The sequence below is a fragment of the Protopterus annectens genome, chromosome 1.part1 (genome assembly GCF_019279795.1).
Source record: "Protopterus annectens isolate FY-2018-M chromosome 1.part1, PAN1.0, whole genome shotgun sequence".
In the NCBI taxonomy this organism is placed as follows: Eukaryota; Metazoa; Chordata; order Ceratodontiformes; family Protopteridae; genus Protopterus; species Protopterus annectens.
In genome coordinates this window covers 216,016,328-216,035,860 of record NC_056726.1, presented here as the reverse complement: position 1 = coordinate 216,035,860, position 19,533 = coordinate 216,016,328, and positions in this window count along the sequence as shown.

Genomic DNA, 19,533 nt, shown 5'->3' with positions numbered 1-19,533 from the left:
ACACTCACGTCCTTGGGCTGTTTTTTCCTGTCTCACCAGGCCCCAAATAAGACTCCATACTGACCACAGCTATAAAGTTGAGTTCTTAGTTGAGCATTCTAAGCCAAGTCCTCCACCTTCCCTGTGAAACCAGTGCTGTGTGTCCCTGCTCCAAATAGTTGACATACACACACTGAGATTTGATTTGCACAAACACACACCTGGGAAAGGCTGGCACAGATTCACTAGCTCTGCCCCCCTTTGTCCAGACTATAAGGTAGTTATGCTGCCACCAAAATACTCCAAAGCTAGTGACTCTAAGGCTATTACCAGTGTATCAAATTATACTGAGTAAAATTAATACTAATACAAATGGTAGTGTTTGACCAATGTGGCAAGCCTTTCAGGAGCAGCCACAGTGTCACCAAATATAAATACTCTCAAAAGTTAAAATATTCTCTAAAAGATCAGTCACAATGAAAAGTTTAAATATATTTAATAATAAATAATAAAAAAACATGAATATACTAAATATCTATTTAAAATAAACACCACAGTTTCAATCACAAGTAATATTAAAAATTACATGGATAGATTCACACAGATACAGAAAAACAATCTCACTATATTTTCTTGACTGATCTAAAGAATTACCATTCCCTGGTTACTTACTTAATCAAGGCAAGATGAACCGGGTGAGTGATGCTACTTTGTCAGGTTTCAAAAGCATACTGTTCTGAGACTTCTGTCTCATCAAGTATTAAAACATAATTTCAGTGATGGATTGCAGAATGACATCACATACATCTGGTCATCTGACTCTGGTTCCGACACTACCTTCTTCACTAGAAAATGAACCAGAATCTAGCACGTTACCATGCACACACATAGAGCTCTGCTAAGATGTGTTATGGCATCTGAAAGCTATAAAACCATTTCAAAAATGTCCACCTTTCTAGAGTAGCAATTACTTCACCCCTAGGGACAATACAGTAGGATTTCTAGATCTGTTTTTCACACACATTTTGTCTCTGGCTGCAATCAGAACTGTAAGATACAATCTCTATGGCCTAAACCCAGGTAACTTAATTTCAGACTATTTTTCAAAGTTAGATGGAATGAGATTAACCTCTTCTCTTCTCTTCCAGTATCCTCTGTTACAATATATTCATTTTAACAGTTACAATACAGTCTGACATATAGGTGTATTTCTTTTCTGTCCAGCAAGCCCTACTGTTGGTACATTTTTAACATAAGCAGCTTTACAAATACATTTTCAACACAAGCACCTGTACGAATCAAATTGATATACAAATGTCCTAATTCTTTACTAAACTCCAGCTAGCTATGCTGACATATGTTACACATTCACTCATTTACTTCTTCTGGCATAGCTGGCAATACCTCACATCATGACAGATTCAACATTATACCTAATATTGGACCACGTAAACTTCCAAATCCATATCCAAATCATCATTGTTTGCTCACTTACAAATGTCTATTGCATTAAGAACAAATTAGATCAAGTAAGTCATCACCTTCATCTCCTACCACAGCCCAGACATTGGGGCAATCACTGAATCTTTGCTTAAGCAAGACTCATGTAATTTCCTCTGCCTGAATCCCTCCTACAACTGTCTTCATGACACTATACCAGGTAAAGGAACAGACCTAGGCAGTTTGCTTCTTTACAAAGACCATCTCAAATACACTATTCCCCAAGCCAACTCTGCATTTAATTCAAATCCAAAGTGATAGCACATAAAATGTCCTTATCTTAAAAAGAAACTCCTTCTACAAGCAATTGCTTACCTTCCACCGTCTCCTTCCTAGGCACATTGAAATCCTTCACCATGAACATCCTATAGGCCAAACCTGAACACAATTATGCCATCCACCTGGGAGACTTCAACCTTAAATGTGTGTCTACTTATAGGTTTATATGTCTAGGAAATGTATAGTCTTCATGATTAAGTGCCTAGTACTGTCTCTGTGTCCCTATTTATTTAGCTAAGTATACAAAATGCCCATGTTATTATGTGGGCAAGACAGAAAGGTGCTTAAGAAATAGAATGTATGATCATTTTTACTGTATAAGAAAGAAAGAAATGAAAAATGCTTTATACAGACACCTAGCTATGAGTACAAGTTGTGACACTTTTAAATTTGCAATATTAGAGCAAATAAAAGCTAATCCTAGGGGCGGCGATACTAGTAATAAATTAGGGGAAAAAGAAATCAAATGGCAGATTTTGCTAAATGCTTCTGTTTACTCGGGAATAAATTATAGTATTTCAATTAAGCCTGTTTTGTAAAACTGACTATTATTAGTGATGAACAATATAGAAGGGGATTTTATTGTATGTTTATATTTTAAACAAGTTTTTAAATAAGTTTATGAATGTTTTGTAATTATATACATGTAAGAGAAAGTATTAAGCACTGTGCACTTTAAATATTTGAGCATAATTAATTGAAAGCTTAATCAAATTAATTTTATTGGTTGGAAGTGCATTTATAACCCAGTTTGTTTTTTATGAAAGTGTTCTGATGAAGTCTATTTGAGTAGATGAAAGCGCTTAACGTCATTTTTTAAAAAAAAGGTTTTGCATGTTAAATAAAGGAGTGTTCTATTGAATACTTGTTGCTTCAGTGAATTTTGGCACCCAGCACAGCGGACGGATTTATTGGTGTATTACTACATTTTGTGGACTTTCGCTGACTTTTTGTAGTAGTTACTCTGTGTCCCTATGTTAACTATCTCTGCCACTGGTGCTCTGAAATATCAGAGTTCCCACATTATAATACTTTAGACTCCAATAAAACAATGACATCAACAAATTTTAAAAACATCTCTCCTCCTGTGTGGCTGTTTATGTACACTTACAACAGAAGAACCCACTACAGCTGATATTAATCTTACTCATATCCTTTTCCAGCTCAGAGACAAATTCTTTCCCTAATCAAAAGATTTATAAACCCATCAAAACAGACTGGATATCAATAGAACTCAGAGGTCTAGTTAATCTCAGAAATGAAGATTGGCATTAATGGAAACAGAACCCTTCTGATGACATGCAAGCTATATTTGCATCCATACAAAATCTATCTAAACAATTCATATATAGACATTAAACCTTCTACCACTAGATAAACCAAACTACCCTTGTATCTAACCTTAAACATTCCTGGAATTAAGATGACCTTCTGGGGAGGGGAGAAAAACTGCCCAGAGAGCAATTATTCAACTCCCTCTAGTGCAGCCAAGCACAGTTATGTGCCTATGGCTTCCTTAGACAATTTAGCAACCTCCCCAAACTAAACATCCACACATTCACTGAAATCCTTCAGGAACCCTCCCCTCTCCCATTGATCCTTACATTCTAATTTAAACATATAAAATCAACAGAACTGTTATCCCTGATTAACAACATTATCATTGACAACCATTGTCATCCCACTGGCACTGACAGTCTCATTCCATGGTTATTTTATCAGTGCATCAACCACTTCACCCATATGTACAACTTATGTCTGTCCAAAAATAACAAACCCCATACCTAATGTCACAGAAGGATAATACCCCAACTGTACTTCATATGTTCCAAATTTGATTAACTGCATGGCTGCTGGAGGGGTCACAGTAGGAGGAGGATAGGAATGAGTGGCAGACATTGGCTTGCCCATTGTGGGGGGGATGGGCAGCCTGAGCTCACTGCAATGTTCAACATATGAACTTAACTAGTTCCAGGCTACATTAATGGTGAGCTGCTTAGTCGGGAGAATGGGCATGCATAGTAGCATGCATGCACCTCACTACAGCACCAACCACAGAGCTGGCAAGGCTACTATAAGCGGCTGGTAGCTGGGATGAAAAAAAAGCATGCCCCACATCTGGAAAACTGCACTAATTAAACCACCTTTACAGCAAGCCAATCCTCAAAATCACATCCCACTTCTAATTTCAGCTCTGCTCACCTGTGGAAAAATCTTAAAAATATTGTTTACAGATAATCATCTAAATACATGTAACAATACCATATTCACTGCCAAAAATATGGATTCTGGCCAGGCCTAGTCTCATAACTGCACTTTAGACAATAACAGATGGCAAACTGCTAAACAGAGGCAAAGGCAACCTCAACAGGAAATTTTAAGGACCTCTCAAAGGCCTTTGATCTCATCAGCCACTCCATCCTACTCAACTAAGCCCCCTTGCCCATGTTATTCATTTGCTCTAATCTTAACCCTACCCTTGCCCCTAAGCCTAATGCTACATACTACATTACAAAACTAAAGCTCTTTCCCTAACAGTACCACTGTCAAGAAAATATTTGATCTGTTTTGCAGCAGGGATTTCCTGGTAAAAGGCTTTTTTTAGTAGAACAGAAGTATTTATTTTGTGGTTTGATCTTATTAGTCATTCAGCATTTTAAGATTCTTTTTTTGTACCACTTGAGGTTTTCTCTTTTGAATATTTAAACATATATATATATATATATATATATATATATATATATATATATATATAAAACACCAGTCATACTGAACTGCAAAAAGCCAAAAAAAATTATGAATGCACACATTCTCAAAAGCTCCAACCACTGGTATAACCAATACTGAAAAAGAAAATTACTACTCCACAAAACATGACAATCTAAATGTTTTGTGCATGGGAGCAACTCCATGTGGGAAGCAAGCCTCCCAAGGTGTAGCTGTCTCATCTAGTGCCTGGAGCATTCCTCTATATTGTACCCCTCCTGTCCTGTGGCTGCTTCTGCCTACCACCCCTGCCACAGCTGAGAAACAATTAGAAAAAAAATGGTCCACAATCAGGTAGGTAGGTACCTGGTGCTCCTGAAATACAGTAGTTAATTAGGTCTTATTTCTATGCCCAGCTATCCTATGTGTGGTATAAAATGTGGTTTACTATCAATATCTTGAAAACTAAAATAAAATAGCCGAAGTGTTTTACTGAAACTACAACTAACCTAATGTCCCTATTGTCGAAAAACAGCTGTCAATGCCGAAAATGCCGACAACATTTTACGGCATTAACAACAAAGCCACCCTTGACATAACTTCCTAATCCCTACACCTAATGTCCCATTTATGCAGGGGGGCAAGCCCCCCTGCACCCCCCTGTGGGGGGCTATGCCCCACACACACCCCCAACTTAATATTCCAACTCCGAGATTGCACTACAGTGAGGAAAGGGATGTATTTCCCTAACTGCACTGTACCACGATTCCTTTACATGAGCAAATGTTATATTTGTGAATGCACAGACCATTCACAAATATGAAGTTCGCTCATGTAACCTGCACACATCTGTTGTTCGAATACTTCATAGCCGTGCAATTGCATGGCGACATTTCAATAGTAAACCATAAAATGCCGCAATCTACTTGCTACAAATGTAGTCAGCATTTGCTGCACCTTGTACCACTCACAGAACACTGTAGTGCTTAGGTTTTGTTAAAATCAAAGAATACAGTTTTAAACTGTGGAAGCAAGGAGTTGCTGCAATTTATATTCTACACAAGGCAGAACAAAAAAAAAATGAGTAAAATGTTAAACTGTAGCAAAGTAGCAGACTACAAATGTACCAAATAGTCGCTACAGTTTATACCAGACACAGAGCACTACAGAACTCCAGTTTTATTTAAAAAAAAAAAAAAAAAACTATAGCCCTCAGACTTTACTTAAAACAAGAAGAACACAAGCATCTTTTTTTTCTTTTAAACTGTAGCAAACTGCTTGATACATATGTAACAAGTAGTTGTTACAATTTAGACCACACATGGAGCACCACTGCACTCTAGTTTGACCGCAAATGCAATACCTACATTTAAAAGCCAGTATGCATTAGCGTAATCAGGATCAGATAGCCGAGTGTACCCCCTAATGCTTTGCATCTCGGGCTGTTGCTCCTTCTCTCTGCCTTAGCTACTCTACTGTAAGCCCCCCCCATACACCCTGTAGATCAGAGCATGTGTATGTACCTTTAAGAAGCATTTCCAGATGTAGCATATGCATATAAATAGTGAGCAGGCAGTAGTGCAATTTTGAGGGAACAGCCAGAGTGTTAACATGTATGAGTGTGGTAGTCAGTCTGTTTATAAGTTTAAGTTACAAAGTCTCATTTCTGATGTGTTTGTGTGTAATAAAGCTGCTTGAACAGAACCCACTGATGTTTGTCTATTTTTTTGTGACCAGAAGAGTGACATGGTGTCAGAACCGGGGTTGAGAGAGCAATTTCTTCAAGCCATGAGGTGCAGAGTTGAAGGTGAAGGCAGATTAAGCTGGTTGAGTGAAATGGAGCTCAGACAAATGGAAAAAGGGCCAGAAAAGAACTTAAGGTAACTAAAAAGCTTCTCAAATTATTTATTTGGTAAAGAAAATGAAATGGTGCAATTATAAGGCACAAAACACATTGTTATTTATTTATTTATTTTATTTTTATTTTATTTATTTTATTTTACATTTGTTGACCAGGATAGTCCGACTGGATACATGTCCATTTTCAGTGGAGGCCAGGGGAGAAAAGCTCCAAAGGAGGTAATACAGAGAAGGAAACTTATATACAACACTCTAAAGTTCATAGATAACAAACAGTCAAGTTAACACTCATAGTGTAGGTTAACTGAAATAGGATGCTTTACATCTGGACAGCTTATTATAACATAGTAGCATTGAATTGACTATTATTTACAAAAGCAATTGTTAATCTGATACAGGTGTACAAGTGTTACCATGTATTTAATCAGGCCTGGCACAGGGACAAAGCCGCTGAGTCATGAAGTACTCCCTGAGGTCTGTCTTAAATTTAGAAAGGGTAGTGTTTGTTGTGATGTCCGGGGGTAGTGAGTTCCAAGCTTTGCCTACCGAGTTGGCAAATGTGGAGTTCCCGGCTAAGTTGTTAGCTATTGTGGTTTGCACTACAATTCTATTGGATGAACTAAGTGATCTTTGGTTGGTGTGAGGTTTGATGATATATCTTAACACAGGGGTATTATCAGGTTGGTTAAGAACTTTAAAAGCTATAATAAGTTGGTTATACTGAATCTGTCTAGATAGCTCTAGCCAGCCTAGATTTTTTAGGTTTATACAGTGATGTGTTCTGTAGGGCAGCCCAGTGGCAAATCTAGCTATGCTGTTATAGCAGGCTGAGAGTCTATTAAGTTCCATTTTGTTTAAGTATAGGAGAGGCATAGAAGAGGGTGGAGAGGAGGTGGGATCGGGCAATAGCAGTCCTAGCAGGTGGGGTAAGGAATGATTTTATTCTATACAGTGAGCCCAGTTTTTTATTAATGGTTTTTATCACTTTATTTACATGGGCATCAAATTTAAAATTGTTGTCTACAATTACCCCAAGTAGTTTTGTGTGGACATCTGGGGCAATGGATAGTGCCATTTTTAGAGGTAATGGAGAAGGATATCACCAGGGATTTATGCGTGGGAGAGAAAAATAGCAGTTTAGTTTTATTGGGGTTTAGAAGGAGACATCGGCCTGCAAGCCAGCTTTCAACCAGGTTGAAAGTTAACTGAGTATTAGCCTGTAGCTCATCTTTGGTGGTACCAGTGCAGATAATCGTAGAGTCATCTGCATACTGAATGCAGTTGGCATTTGGGATGACAGTGTAGAGATCATTGATAAATATGGAGAATAGCAGTGGACCCAGGATAGACCCTTGGTGGACACCTAGGGTGTTAGGAAGAAGGTTAGATAGATTATTTTGCCATAGTACTGCTTGTTGTCTACTATGTAGATAGGATTGGAACCATTGAAGGGAGTGGTGACCTAGCGATATATTAGTCAGAGTGTGGATTCACAGCTGGTGGTTAACCATATCGAACGCTTTGGAAAGATCCAAGAATAGAGCTGAGGAGAGCTTGTTGTTGTTTCTGTTATGGTAAATATAATTAGTGAAGGAGAGGAGGACTGTGGTGGTACTATGATGTGGTCTAAAGCCATGCTGAGATTTAGCCAGTAGATTGTTCTGGGTTAGGAAGTACAGGAGTTGTTTGTGGGTGCATTTTTCCAGGATCTTAGGCAGTGGTGACAAGATGGCTATGGGCCCATAGTTTGATAGTTTGGTAGAGCAACCACCTTTATGGAGAGGTATAACACAAGATATTTTCCATGTGGAGGGGACTTTGGCCTCAGCTATGGACCGATTGATTAGAATGCTGATGGGGAATGCTATCTGCGACTTTTTGTAAATATTCAGCAGGGAGAAGGTCAGCAGCTAGGGTGGTAGGTTTTAGTTTTTTGATTAGATTGCAAATGAAAGAGATAGAGATAGGTTGGAAGCTAAAGGATGGCTGGGAATTGGGATTGATGTTCTGAGTGCTAGTAGGGTTTAAAGGTAATTGGCTGGCTAGGGCTTGGATGGTTTCAGTAAAGAAACTATTAAAGGTGTTTGCAACATTCTGTGGCAAACTATCAGTTGACGCTGATAGAGGTGGAGTGGTGGTTTGACCTGGGTGTAGTAATTTGTTTATACCTGCCCAGAATCTTTGAGGATTATTTTGGTTTCTATTCTGGAGATTTATATAACAGTTTCTTTTATCCAGTAAGATGGATTTTTTAGTCTCGTTTCTTATTTGCCAAAATTTGATTTGATCTATAGGGGTTTTTGTGGCATGCCAGGTAGCCCAGGCTTTATTCCTGATTGTGATTTTTGATTTAGTATCTTTAGAGAGCCATGAGGCAACTTTAGTTTTAATCCTAGTGGAACGAGCAGGCGCATGAGAATCTAGGATGGAGAAAAATTTATTGTTAAAGTAGGCCACGGCATCATCAAGGGGCAGGTATTTTAGGCCAGACCAGTTGCATGATTTAAGTTTGTCTTGTAAAAATCTGATGTTGAGTTTTTTATTATTATGTATGGTTCTGTAGATGGGCTGATGAGAGTTGTGGGATTTGTGTTTGCAAATAAAAGTGATAAATTGATCACTGAAGTCATCAGGGATGGTCCCTGATGAATACATTTGGGGGTAGCTATTGATAAGTATCCAATCTAGTATACTGTCTTTTTGGTTAAGTTTGCCTAATCTAGTTGGGGTGGATATGACCTGTGTAAAACCATACAGGTTTACACGAGTGGTGGGAGACTGTGAGCAGCAGGAGTTCCAGTCAATGTTAAAATCTCCAAGGACTATGGTTTCTTAAGGGTAGTTGTCAGTTAACCAATGGAGGGTATCCTCTAGAGTGTTAATGTTATTTCTTGGGGGAATGTATGAACAGATAATGTTCATGCTTTTATTTTTGTTAATATGTAATGTGGTAGAGAGTATTTCAGCTGTATTGATCTGGGGTGGTTGAATGGAGTCTAAGGTTACATTTAGGGTGGATTTGAAGAGGACAGCAACACCCCCCCTTTCCTAGTTGCACGGTCATACCTAAGTACATTATACCCTGGGGGTAGGATTTCATTATCAGGGGTTCCAGGTTTCAGCCATGTTTCTGTAAGACACAGTATATCAGGGGATTTAATTTGTAGGAGGGCATGTAGATTATGTATTTTATTGTTTATACTCCTAATATTCAGGTGGCAAATGACGAGGGAGTTGGGGGACCTTGTGATAGAAGGTGTGTTGGAAGGGTTATAATAGTGAGAGGTTGAGCAATCTGGGGCAGAAGGACCAGGGTTAGGGTGAATGTCACCATCCATAGTAAGATTATTGTGGAGGCTAGTGATTAGTTTCAGGAATTTGTATATGAGTCTTTGGTAATGCTTATATTTTGAGCTAATATATTTAGGTTGGATAGGATGCTGTATTATTGTGGATACGGATTTGGGTATGAGAGGTCCTAGTAGGTGGGCTGTTATATTTGACCCATCTGGAGAAGTTTGAAATTTTGGGTAGTGATAACCAAGGTAAGGCTGATTTAAATAAATGGAGAGGAGATATGCAATTAACAAAAGGGTTAACAGAGAGAGAGTGGAAATATCGTTTTGCAGGGTGGCATTGTTGCTGCTTAGGTAATACAATTAGTTATAGTGTCTTTAGTATAGTATAGATGGAAGGCCAGAATCTAGGGGGAGGGATGATGGGCCGGGTTAAATTAAGCAGTGAATTGCAGATTGGACCAGATGGGTTATGTAGAGGATATGTTGGGTAATAGAGGTGGGCAGATACCAAAAGAGAGCTGGAATCCTGATTCGATCTGATTAGAGGGGGTGTGTTTTGTGTCTATAAAGCTAGACGTAGTGGGGGCGGGTGAGATTTGGGGGCAGGGAGGGGTGCGGAGAGAGCCCGAACGCAGCGAGGGCAAGCGGAGCAGGGCCTATACAGACTCAAGGATCTTAGAACCTGCAGCTCTATGCTTGGTGTATATTTTTTGGTAAGGCTTGTTTGTTTGAATTATACTTTATATTAGTAAAATTGAACAGTTGTAGTTGGTAGGGGGGTAGAGTACTTTTTTGATAGCTTCCAAATTTTTCTTGGAATATAGTGGATAACTTCTTGAATCCTTCAAATTCTTAGTAGTAGGAAGAACTTCAGTTTGACGAAACTGGTTCAGTTTTTTAGGGGGTTATTTAGATATATTGGGTAAATGGGCAAAATAATAACTAAATGTGCTATAGACCCAGGCAAGCCACTGTGACATTCATAGAGAGAATTAGGATTTATTAACCTTGGCAGGACGTTAGTTCACAGGGTAGCTCGAGGCAGCTATACTATTTTTAAATACAGCTTAGCAGCATCCGTCTGAATTGCAGGACTGCTTTTGGAGGGGATGATTCCTAGTGGGTAAAAATAAATTGAATAGATGTGAGTGATTATATTTTTTGGGAAGCAATAAACTTAATTTGTAGGTGTACCAGAGCACAATTGTTTAGGTAAAACATTAATTTTAAGTAACATTCATACTAAGCCAAACAATTTTGTAGTATGTTACAACACAATGACTAGCTTGTATGCATATCATTTACTCACATTTTTGTACAGAAAAAGGCAAAATACAACATACCATTGAACAATCAGCCTAGAGAACCCTTAAGCAGCTAGTTGCTAATAAACTAGTGTTAATCAGCTTGTTGTTTTTAAAACACCAGTAAACCAGTGATCGCTAGCTTGAAATATGTGCATACAGCTTAAAACAAGAAGACGCTAATAAACAGAGTTTAATCAGTTTGTTGCTACTAGAAAACCCTTAAACAAGTGATCGCTAGCTTGAAATATGTGCTTACAGTATTAAATGAGTAGTCGCCAGCCTGAAACATGTGCTTGCAGCCTCAGTTCAGAAAATTAGAGCTGATAAGGATGTCGCATCACTTTCATGCAGTAGCACTAGTCAGTTTAAGCTATAAGAACTGGAGCTAGCTGCTTTTCAGCAGTTGTTTATGATAAGGCACATTCAGAGCAGACAAATTATCTTAGTTATTTTGTTAGATACTTTAGGCAAGCTTAATTACATTCACTAGCCAGAGTATATTATGAAATATAAGACACCAGCTGCGTCTAAACAGTACATTTGAACTTTAATACTAGCACAGTTTCATGCATAGCTAGCTGTTAGAATAAATGCAGTGAAAGTTTCTTTATCCCATTTGCTGTAGTAATACATATAATTAACAGAAAAGCAGTAGTTACATACCACAAGGGTCAGGGCTGCCGTCTGGGTCTAGGAGCACTATTTGATTTGAAAAATGGCGGTTTCCTAGGTTCCTGTAAAACCTTCCATACGTGTCAGTGCAGGGGGAGGGATCCGAGGTATTTTTAGGCGTACCAGACTCAAGGATCTTAGAACCTGCAGCTCTATGCTTGGTGTATATTTTTTGATAAGACTTGTTTGTTTGAATTAGACTTTATATTAGTAAAATTGAACAGTTGTAGTTGGTAGGGGGGGTAGAGTACTTTTTTGATAGCTTCCAAATTTTTCTTGGAATATAGTGGATAACTTCTTGAATCCTTCAAATTCTTAGTAGTAGGAAGAACTTCAGTTTGACGAAACTGGTTCAGTTTTTTAAGGGGTTATTTAGGTATATTGGGTAAATGGGCAAAATAATAACTAAATGTGCTATAGACCCAGGCAAGCCACTGTAACATTCATAGAGAGAATTAGGATGTATTAACCTTGGCAGGATGTTAGTTCATAGGGTAGCTTGAGGCAGCTATACTATTTTTAAATACAGCTTAGCAGCATCCGTCTGAATTGCAGGACTGCTTTTGGAGGGGATGATTCCTTGGCAGGATGTTAGTTCACAGGGTAGCTCGAGTCAGCTATACTATTTTTAAATACAGCTTAGCAGCATCCGTCTGAATTGCACGAATAGCACAAAACGTATTAATCAAATGAAATGCACAAAACACATTAATTAAACAAAATGTTCAAAACTATGATATCTGATAAATCTAGTAGAGATATTCATATGGGGCTCAGAATTACCTTTGGATTGCATAACAAGCATGTTTAAAGTCAAACGGGCACAAAAAATGCATAATGAACATAAGAGATTAAAGGGGCATAACGAATACAATAAAAGGGCAAAATAAGCTTAAAAAGCAAGGCGACTGCATGCTGTTTAATAAAAGACAGTATTTGGGCACAAACTATTATTTTTCATTGATTGAAGCCATTCAAAGCATAACTAGAGTTGTTCAAAGTATCTGAGTGTGCAAAGTGTTTGTAGAGTGTGTGCTTTATTATGGTGCAATTATTTCAGAGTTTGTGGTGTGCAAAGTGCAGTTATATTGCAAAGTGCAGTCAAAGCACAGCCATTTCAAAATGTTTCTTGTGCTGTGTGCACTTATTCGCAGAGTGTCGCCATTTCAAAGTGTTTCTTACACTGTACAGTTATTTTGCAAAGTACAGCCATTTTGGAATGTTCTTGTGCTATGTACAGTTTATACAGTTTATTTGCAAAGTGCATTCATCTCGAAGTGTTTCTTACTCTGAGCTTCTTCTGCCATGTACAGTTTATTCACAAAATAGTTATTCTGAAGTATTTGTTACACTGTTAATGAGTGGTTTCACAAAGTACAGTGATTTCAAAGAGTTCTTCAGCTACGGAGATTTATTTGGCAAAGTACAATTATTTCAAAGAGTTTGTTGTGCTATTGGGCATAATTACAAGTACTGGCATAAAGTTCTGGCATATATATTTGTGTATGTTCATACATCATTTCAAGTGTCTTCACTACTGTGTGCTGCTATGGCAGAGGCATTTCACAGACCTAGTCGACTTGTGTTTGATCATAATATAACAGAGTATTAGAGAGTATTCCAGCAGAAATATAATATTTTCATACAAGCTGCTTATTCTGACAAAGATGCACATACAAGGGCATTCATTTTGCTTAACTTAACTGGGTCAGAAGCCATTGAAAGAGCATTAATTTGCGTATGCACTGGCTGTATATGCAGGAGAGGAAGAAAACTGCCATATTGTGGTACCGGTTGAATCAAGGGAGGACCCTGAGTGCTTGAAACATAAATTTAGAGACATGTGCAACCCCCAGACATATGTTACATTAGAGGGGCACTTATTTTATACAAGAGACCAAAAGCCAGGTGAAACTTTTGCAGCTTATATCACTGACCTGACAAATAAGGCTAAAACGTGCAGATTTAGTGACTTGAAAGATGAGTTAATAAAGGACAGGCTTGTGTGTGGTGTTTAATAGTGCTGCAGTGAGAAGGATTTTGCTTCATGATAGTGGTTTAATGTTAAGCAAAGCCATAGAGATTTGTCAAATCCATGAGCACACAGAAAGACACACAAGTATGCTTACACATGATAAAAGCATGGTTTCAACAGCCTCTCATGCAAACGTAGAGAGCATGCAACATGTGGCAAGAAGAAACAGGCCTAAGCACTTGGCATCTACAATCACTGTGGGTGTGGCAGGGAGGCCTCATTGCTTTCTATTAAGTTCCAAGACTAGCTCAGTGAAAAGGGCATGCTCAATGCAGTATAAGGGCGAGTCAGGTAATCCCAAATCAAGTCATTGTTAACTGTTGTAATTCTGGTGCCAGTCATGAGTCTAAAAAAGAGAAGTGTTTGGCATTTGGTTAGCAATACCACAAGTGTAAAAAATGGAACCATTTCCAAAAAGTTTTGTAAATCAAGCTAGCCTCATTCAGTTATTATGAAAGGTCACTCAGAAAAATCAAGTTGATCATGTAGAGAGCTGCAACCCTACTTTCTATGTAGATGGTGTATCAGTGATCAGTGAAAAGGTTAATGTAGTAGATTTGCTGGCAAAAAATTAAGTATTTTGTATTGTCCTGATCAGCAGTTAACCCACAGAGCTCAAAGTAGACACTGGTTCAAAGTGTAATGTAATGTCAGCAGAAACTGCAACTTAATTTGGTCAATTGTGTGAAGCTTGTTGCTTATGGAGGTGGAGAGATTCAGACTGAAGGCTCAGTAGTGTTTTTATGCTACTCAGCTGGGAAAAGTTGCAACTGCAATTTTATGTAGTCAGAAGACCTGTGCTGTGATTATTAGGTCTCAGAGACAGTTTAAGAATGAAACTGCCTTCTTTTATCAAAGAAATGTATCATGTAAGCACATGGCCCAGTCCCAGCTTCAGTGATGCTATTTTCTCAGAGTATGCTGATGTTTTTGACGACAAGTTAAGCAAACTTCCAGTTGTGTAGTCCATGAAAGTAGACCCAGAGGTCAGTCCAGAGGTCAGACCAGCAACAAGAGCTCCAATAGCTATGCAGGACAAAGTCAGGGTCCAGATAGACAAGATGATGCAGCAAGGTGTGATTTGAACAAACTGTGGGGGCATCTTCCATGGCTGCTGCTCATAAGAAAAATTCAGATGAAATCAGAATATGTGTTGACCCAAGAGACTTGAACAAGGCATTAGAAAGACCTCATCATCCTATGTGTACAATCAAGGAGATTGCCACCCTCCTGCCAAATGCCACTGTGTTTTATGTCTTAGATGGAAAGAGTTCATTTTGGCAAGTAATGCTTGATCACAAATCTTCACTACTGACTACATTCAGTATTCCATTTGGTAGAGACAGATTCCTCAGGATGCCTTTTGGAATAAATTCTGCCAGTGAAGTCTTTCAGCGTGCAATGGAGCAAATTTTTTCAGGCTACCCATGTGCAATAATAGTTGATTATTTACTGGTTGGAGGCAGTGGTGAAGCAGAGCATGACAGAAACCTCAGGAAAGTTCTAGACAGAGTGAGTGAAGTGAATTTAAAGCTCAATCCTCAAGTGCAAATTCAGATTACCAAAGTTACTTATGTAGGTCATTTATTTACCAGTACAGGCTTATGACCAGATCCTTTTTAACAAGCAGCCATTCTTGAGATGCCATCTCCAGACAATGTCCAAGCCCTACAGCATTTTCTTGGTATGGTTAATAATTTGGGCAAATTTATCCCTGACTAGTGAGTTATCAGCACCTTTAAGTGAGCTGCCATGCAAAAATGTAGCCTGGTCATGGTTAGAAAAACACCAGAGAGCATTTGATAACCTCAAACAACAAATTGCTAACCCACCTACATTAAGGTACTATGATGTCCACAGACTAGTACTTCTTTCCTGTGATGCTTCAAAGTTCAATCTTTGTGCAGTAATTTTTCAAGAGGGCAGACCTGTTGCCTATGCATCTAGAACTATTACCCAAACTGAGATGCATTATGCTCAAATTGAGAAGGAACTTTTGGCAATTGTGTTCGCATGTTCTAAGTTCCATGATTATATTTATGGTCGAGCTGTCCAGATAGAAACTGACCATTAACCTCTAGTCAGTATTTTAAAGAAGCCTATGCATTCCACTCCAGCAAGATTACAAAGAATGATGCTTAAATTCCAAAAGTATAATTTCAAAATTGTCTATACAAAAGGCAAACTTCTTTATCTGGCTGATACCGTATCCAGATCACCCAGAAATAGCATGGAACATGACTTTATCAAGGAAGTGCATCATTTTTCTACTAGCAGACTTGATCTGAGAGATCATATAAAGAATGATCCAATTCTGCAAAAGCTCAATCACTTTATCAATGTAGGATGGCCGTCAAAGCAATCATGTGTACTGCCAGAAGTACAACCCTATTTTCCATTTACAGATGAAATGATGATGGATGGTAGTATCATTTTCAAAGTTCCAAAAGTTATCGTTCCTACTTACAACATGAACGCATTCAGATTTTGCATCATGGCCACCCAGGTTCTGATTCAACCAAAAGAAGGGTGAGAAGACTAGTGTTTTGGCCTTCTTTATCAAAAGACATTGATAAAGTGCTTTCTTCTTCTTCAGTGTATAACAGTACTAAGCCACATTTGCAAAAAAAGCCACTTCAGCTAAGCCAAATTCCTGAACTACCTTGGTCAACGAACATATTTGATTGGAACAATCAGCATTACTTAGTGTTAGAAGACTCTTATTCGAACTGGCTTGAGATTGATCTGCTACCAAACCTAACATCCAGTGCTGTTATTACTAAGATGAAATATTATTTCTCAGTCCATCATAGTCCACACAAAGTTATTTCTGACAACGGTTCTCAGTTTACCAGCCAATTGCTTCAGAGATTTGCAAGAGTGGGACTTTATCCGTGTTACTAGTAGTCCTGAATGCCCACAGTCAAACGGCCTTGCTGAATGTGCAGTACAGAGTGCAAACCAATTACTAGAGAGGTCAAAGTATGACAATACTGATATCATCTTGAATTTAATCAATCTCAGAAATATACCCTGTGACAACCTACTAGGCTCATCTGCTCAGAGACTTCTATCTAGGTAAACCAGAACAACCTTGCCTATCAGTTCTAGTTTGTTGATGCCTAATGCTAAAAACAACAGTGCAATCAAAGCCTAACCTTTTAAGCATTCTTCTCAGAAGTCCAGCTATGACAAAAGGAGCAGATTTCTTCGTCTGTTAAAAGGAGAGAGTGAGGATGCAAATGGCGAAAGGCTTTGATCGAATTGGTCAAGTGAGAGGTGCATGTGCGGAGCCAAGATCCTACTTAGTGGAATCTGAGGGTATAGAGTATAGGAGAAACCGTAGACATCTTTTTCCTGTATCAGAAATGATATCGCAGCATCGTACCTGTGATACAGACTCTAGATCTCAGATCAACCCTGACAATGTTCATACTGAAGAACGTCTCAGTATCCATTCCCATTCCTGATGTCCAAGTTGTCCCCAAAGTTGAACATTTCTTGAAGACCATCCCCATTGCTAAATCCAATTCTGACTCTTTTTGTTATACGATCATGTTGTATTTTTAGACCTAGTATAAAATACAATGTAACCTGGACATGATTGTTTTATGTGTGTCTAATTTTGTATGATTGCATGTCAAATTAGTTCTGTATAATTGCCTTTTAAAAGATCATTTCTACAAATTGCATGTCCTTGAGTACTGTCATTTCATATATGAATCATTTCTCAAAGCGAGAGGATGTAGATCAGAGCATGTGTATGTACCTTTAAGAAGCATTTCCAGATGTAGTACATGCATATAAATAGTGAGCACGTGCAGGTAGCAATGCCATTTTGAGAGAACAGCCAGAGTGTTAACATGTACAAGTGTGATAATGAAAGTTACAAGGCCTCAATTCTTCTTGTGTTTGTGTATAATAAAGCTGCTTGAAAAGAACGCATGGATGTCCATCTGTTTTATCCTGACCAGACGAACGACACACCCCCAGACTTAAAAACAAGAAATCCATTATTGCATCATCTAGAATAAGGACCTACCTCCCTACCCAAACCTATCACCAATACGCAGAACAAGTCAACTAGCAAACACTTCCACATCCGATTTACTCTCTTTAGAATCAACATAAACCACAATCCATACACAAACACAACTGCAGTCACTTAACCACAAAATTCAGATGGACATATACTCAACCTTAATGAAGTTCCATGAACCAGTAATTAAAACAAAATTTTTGAGTGTTGCTGGATAATTTGTGTACTCTGTCTTTATATATATATATATATATATATATATATATATATATATATATATATATATATATATATATATATATATATATATATATATATGTGTGTGTGTGTATATGTTTGTGTGTGTCTGTGTGTGTGTGTGCATGTGCGTGCGTGTGTGTGTGTGTGTGTGTGTGTGTGTGTGTGTGTGTGTGTGTGTGTGTGTGTATATATATATATATATATATATATATATATATATATATATATATATATATACTGTAGATATATAGGTTCATAGGTTGATACTAGGCTATCTGCCTTAGGGCATTTATAAGCCTAGCCAGAGTGTGTTTGGCTTTCACCACCCTTTTAGATTAGTTGACTGTGCCTCTGTATAGTAGGTCACAGAAGGTAGCCCTTTTAAGGTTAGTTTACTGTACCTCTGTCAAGCAGGGACACAGAAGAGATCCCAGGGGTAAACTTACGATCTCCCATCCACTCCTCAAGATTTCTCTTGAAGAGGATGAGTGAGGGGCTCTGCCTAACATGGAATGGGATTTTGTTCCAGAGTGAGGGGAGCCTCTGGGATATGAATCTGTCCCTCCAGCATGTCCTATTTATTTCTGTGCTGAGGTTCAAGTCCCTGGAGCATGTAGCTCTAAGGGATTTGGATTTCCTGAGGTGAAGCATGTCCATTAATTCTGGGTTGGACATGGTTTTATACGTCAGACACAGATTGCCTCTGAGTAGGCAGTATGCAACTGAGTAGAACTGGAGTTTCTTTAGCCGAGCTGGATAGGGCATCTGTTTGAGCCCCTTGATCCTCTTGGTGAGATACTTTTGGGGTCTTTCTAGTTGCTGCAGGTGTCGGGTAAGGTACATCTTAAATGGGGCATTGTACTCAATTATGGGCCTGATAAGTGATGAGTAGAGGGGCACAATGACCTCTCTTGATCTAGATGTGAACCCTTTCGTGATAAGGTGGGCTATATAGAAGGTCTTTCTAACCACTTTGGCAACGTGATTGTCAAAGGAGAGATTGCTATCAACTTGGGTCCCCAAGTCCCTAATTACTTCTTCTGTACTTAATGGATTACCACCTACGTGATAATTTGTGGGTACTTTGTTTTTTCCCAAAGGGGATGGCTATGCACTTTTTGGCATTTATCTTTAGGCCATGGCTCTGGCACCAGTTATCTGTCTCTGTGAGACCCTTTTGGAGGATGCTTGTGTCAGCCAGAGAGTCGATTATGGAACACAGTTTGCAGTCATCTGCGAACTTGGTCAGTCATAGTCCACCCGTGTTAGCCTGTACCTCGGAGAAATATATACCGAACAAGAGAGGTCTCAGGACTGAGCCTTGTGGGATGCCACTTGTAACTGGTTTAGAGTCTGACATGGCACCTGCTATTCTGACCATGTGGGTTCTATCCCTGAGCCAGTTTGCAACCCATCTTGTGACATAGGGGTTGATATTTGAGCTTATTTATGATGCCCGAGTGGGGTATTGTGTCAAAGGCTTTCGTGAGGTCCAGGTAGGCTGTGTGGACTACCTTCCCTTCATCTATGGCTTTGGTAACTGTTTCAAAGATGTCGATCAGGATCAAGAGGCAAGATCTGCCCTTAACAAAGCTGAATTGGGTAGGATCCAGTGTC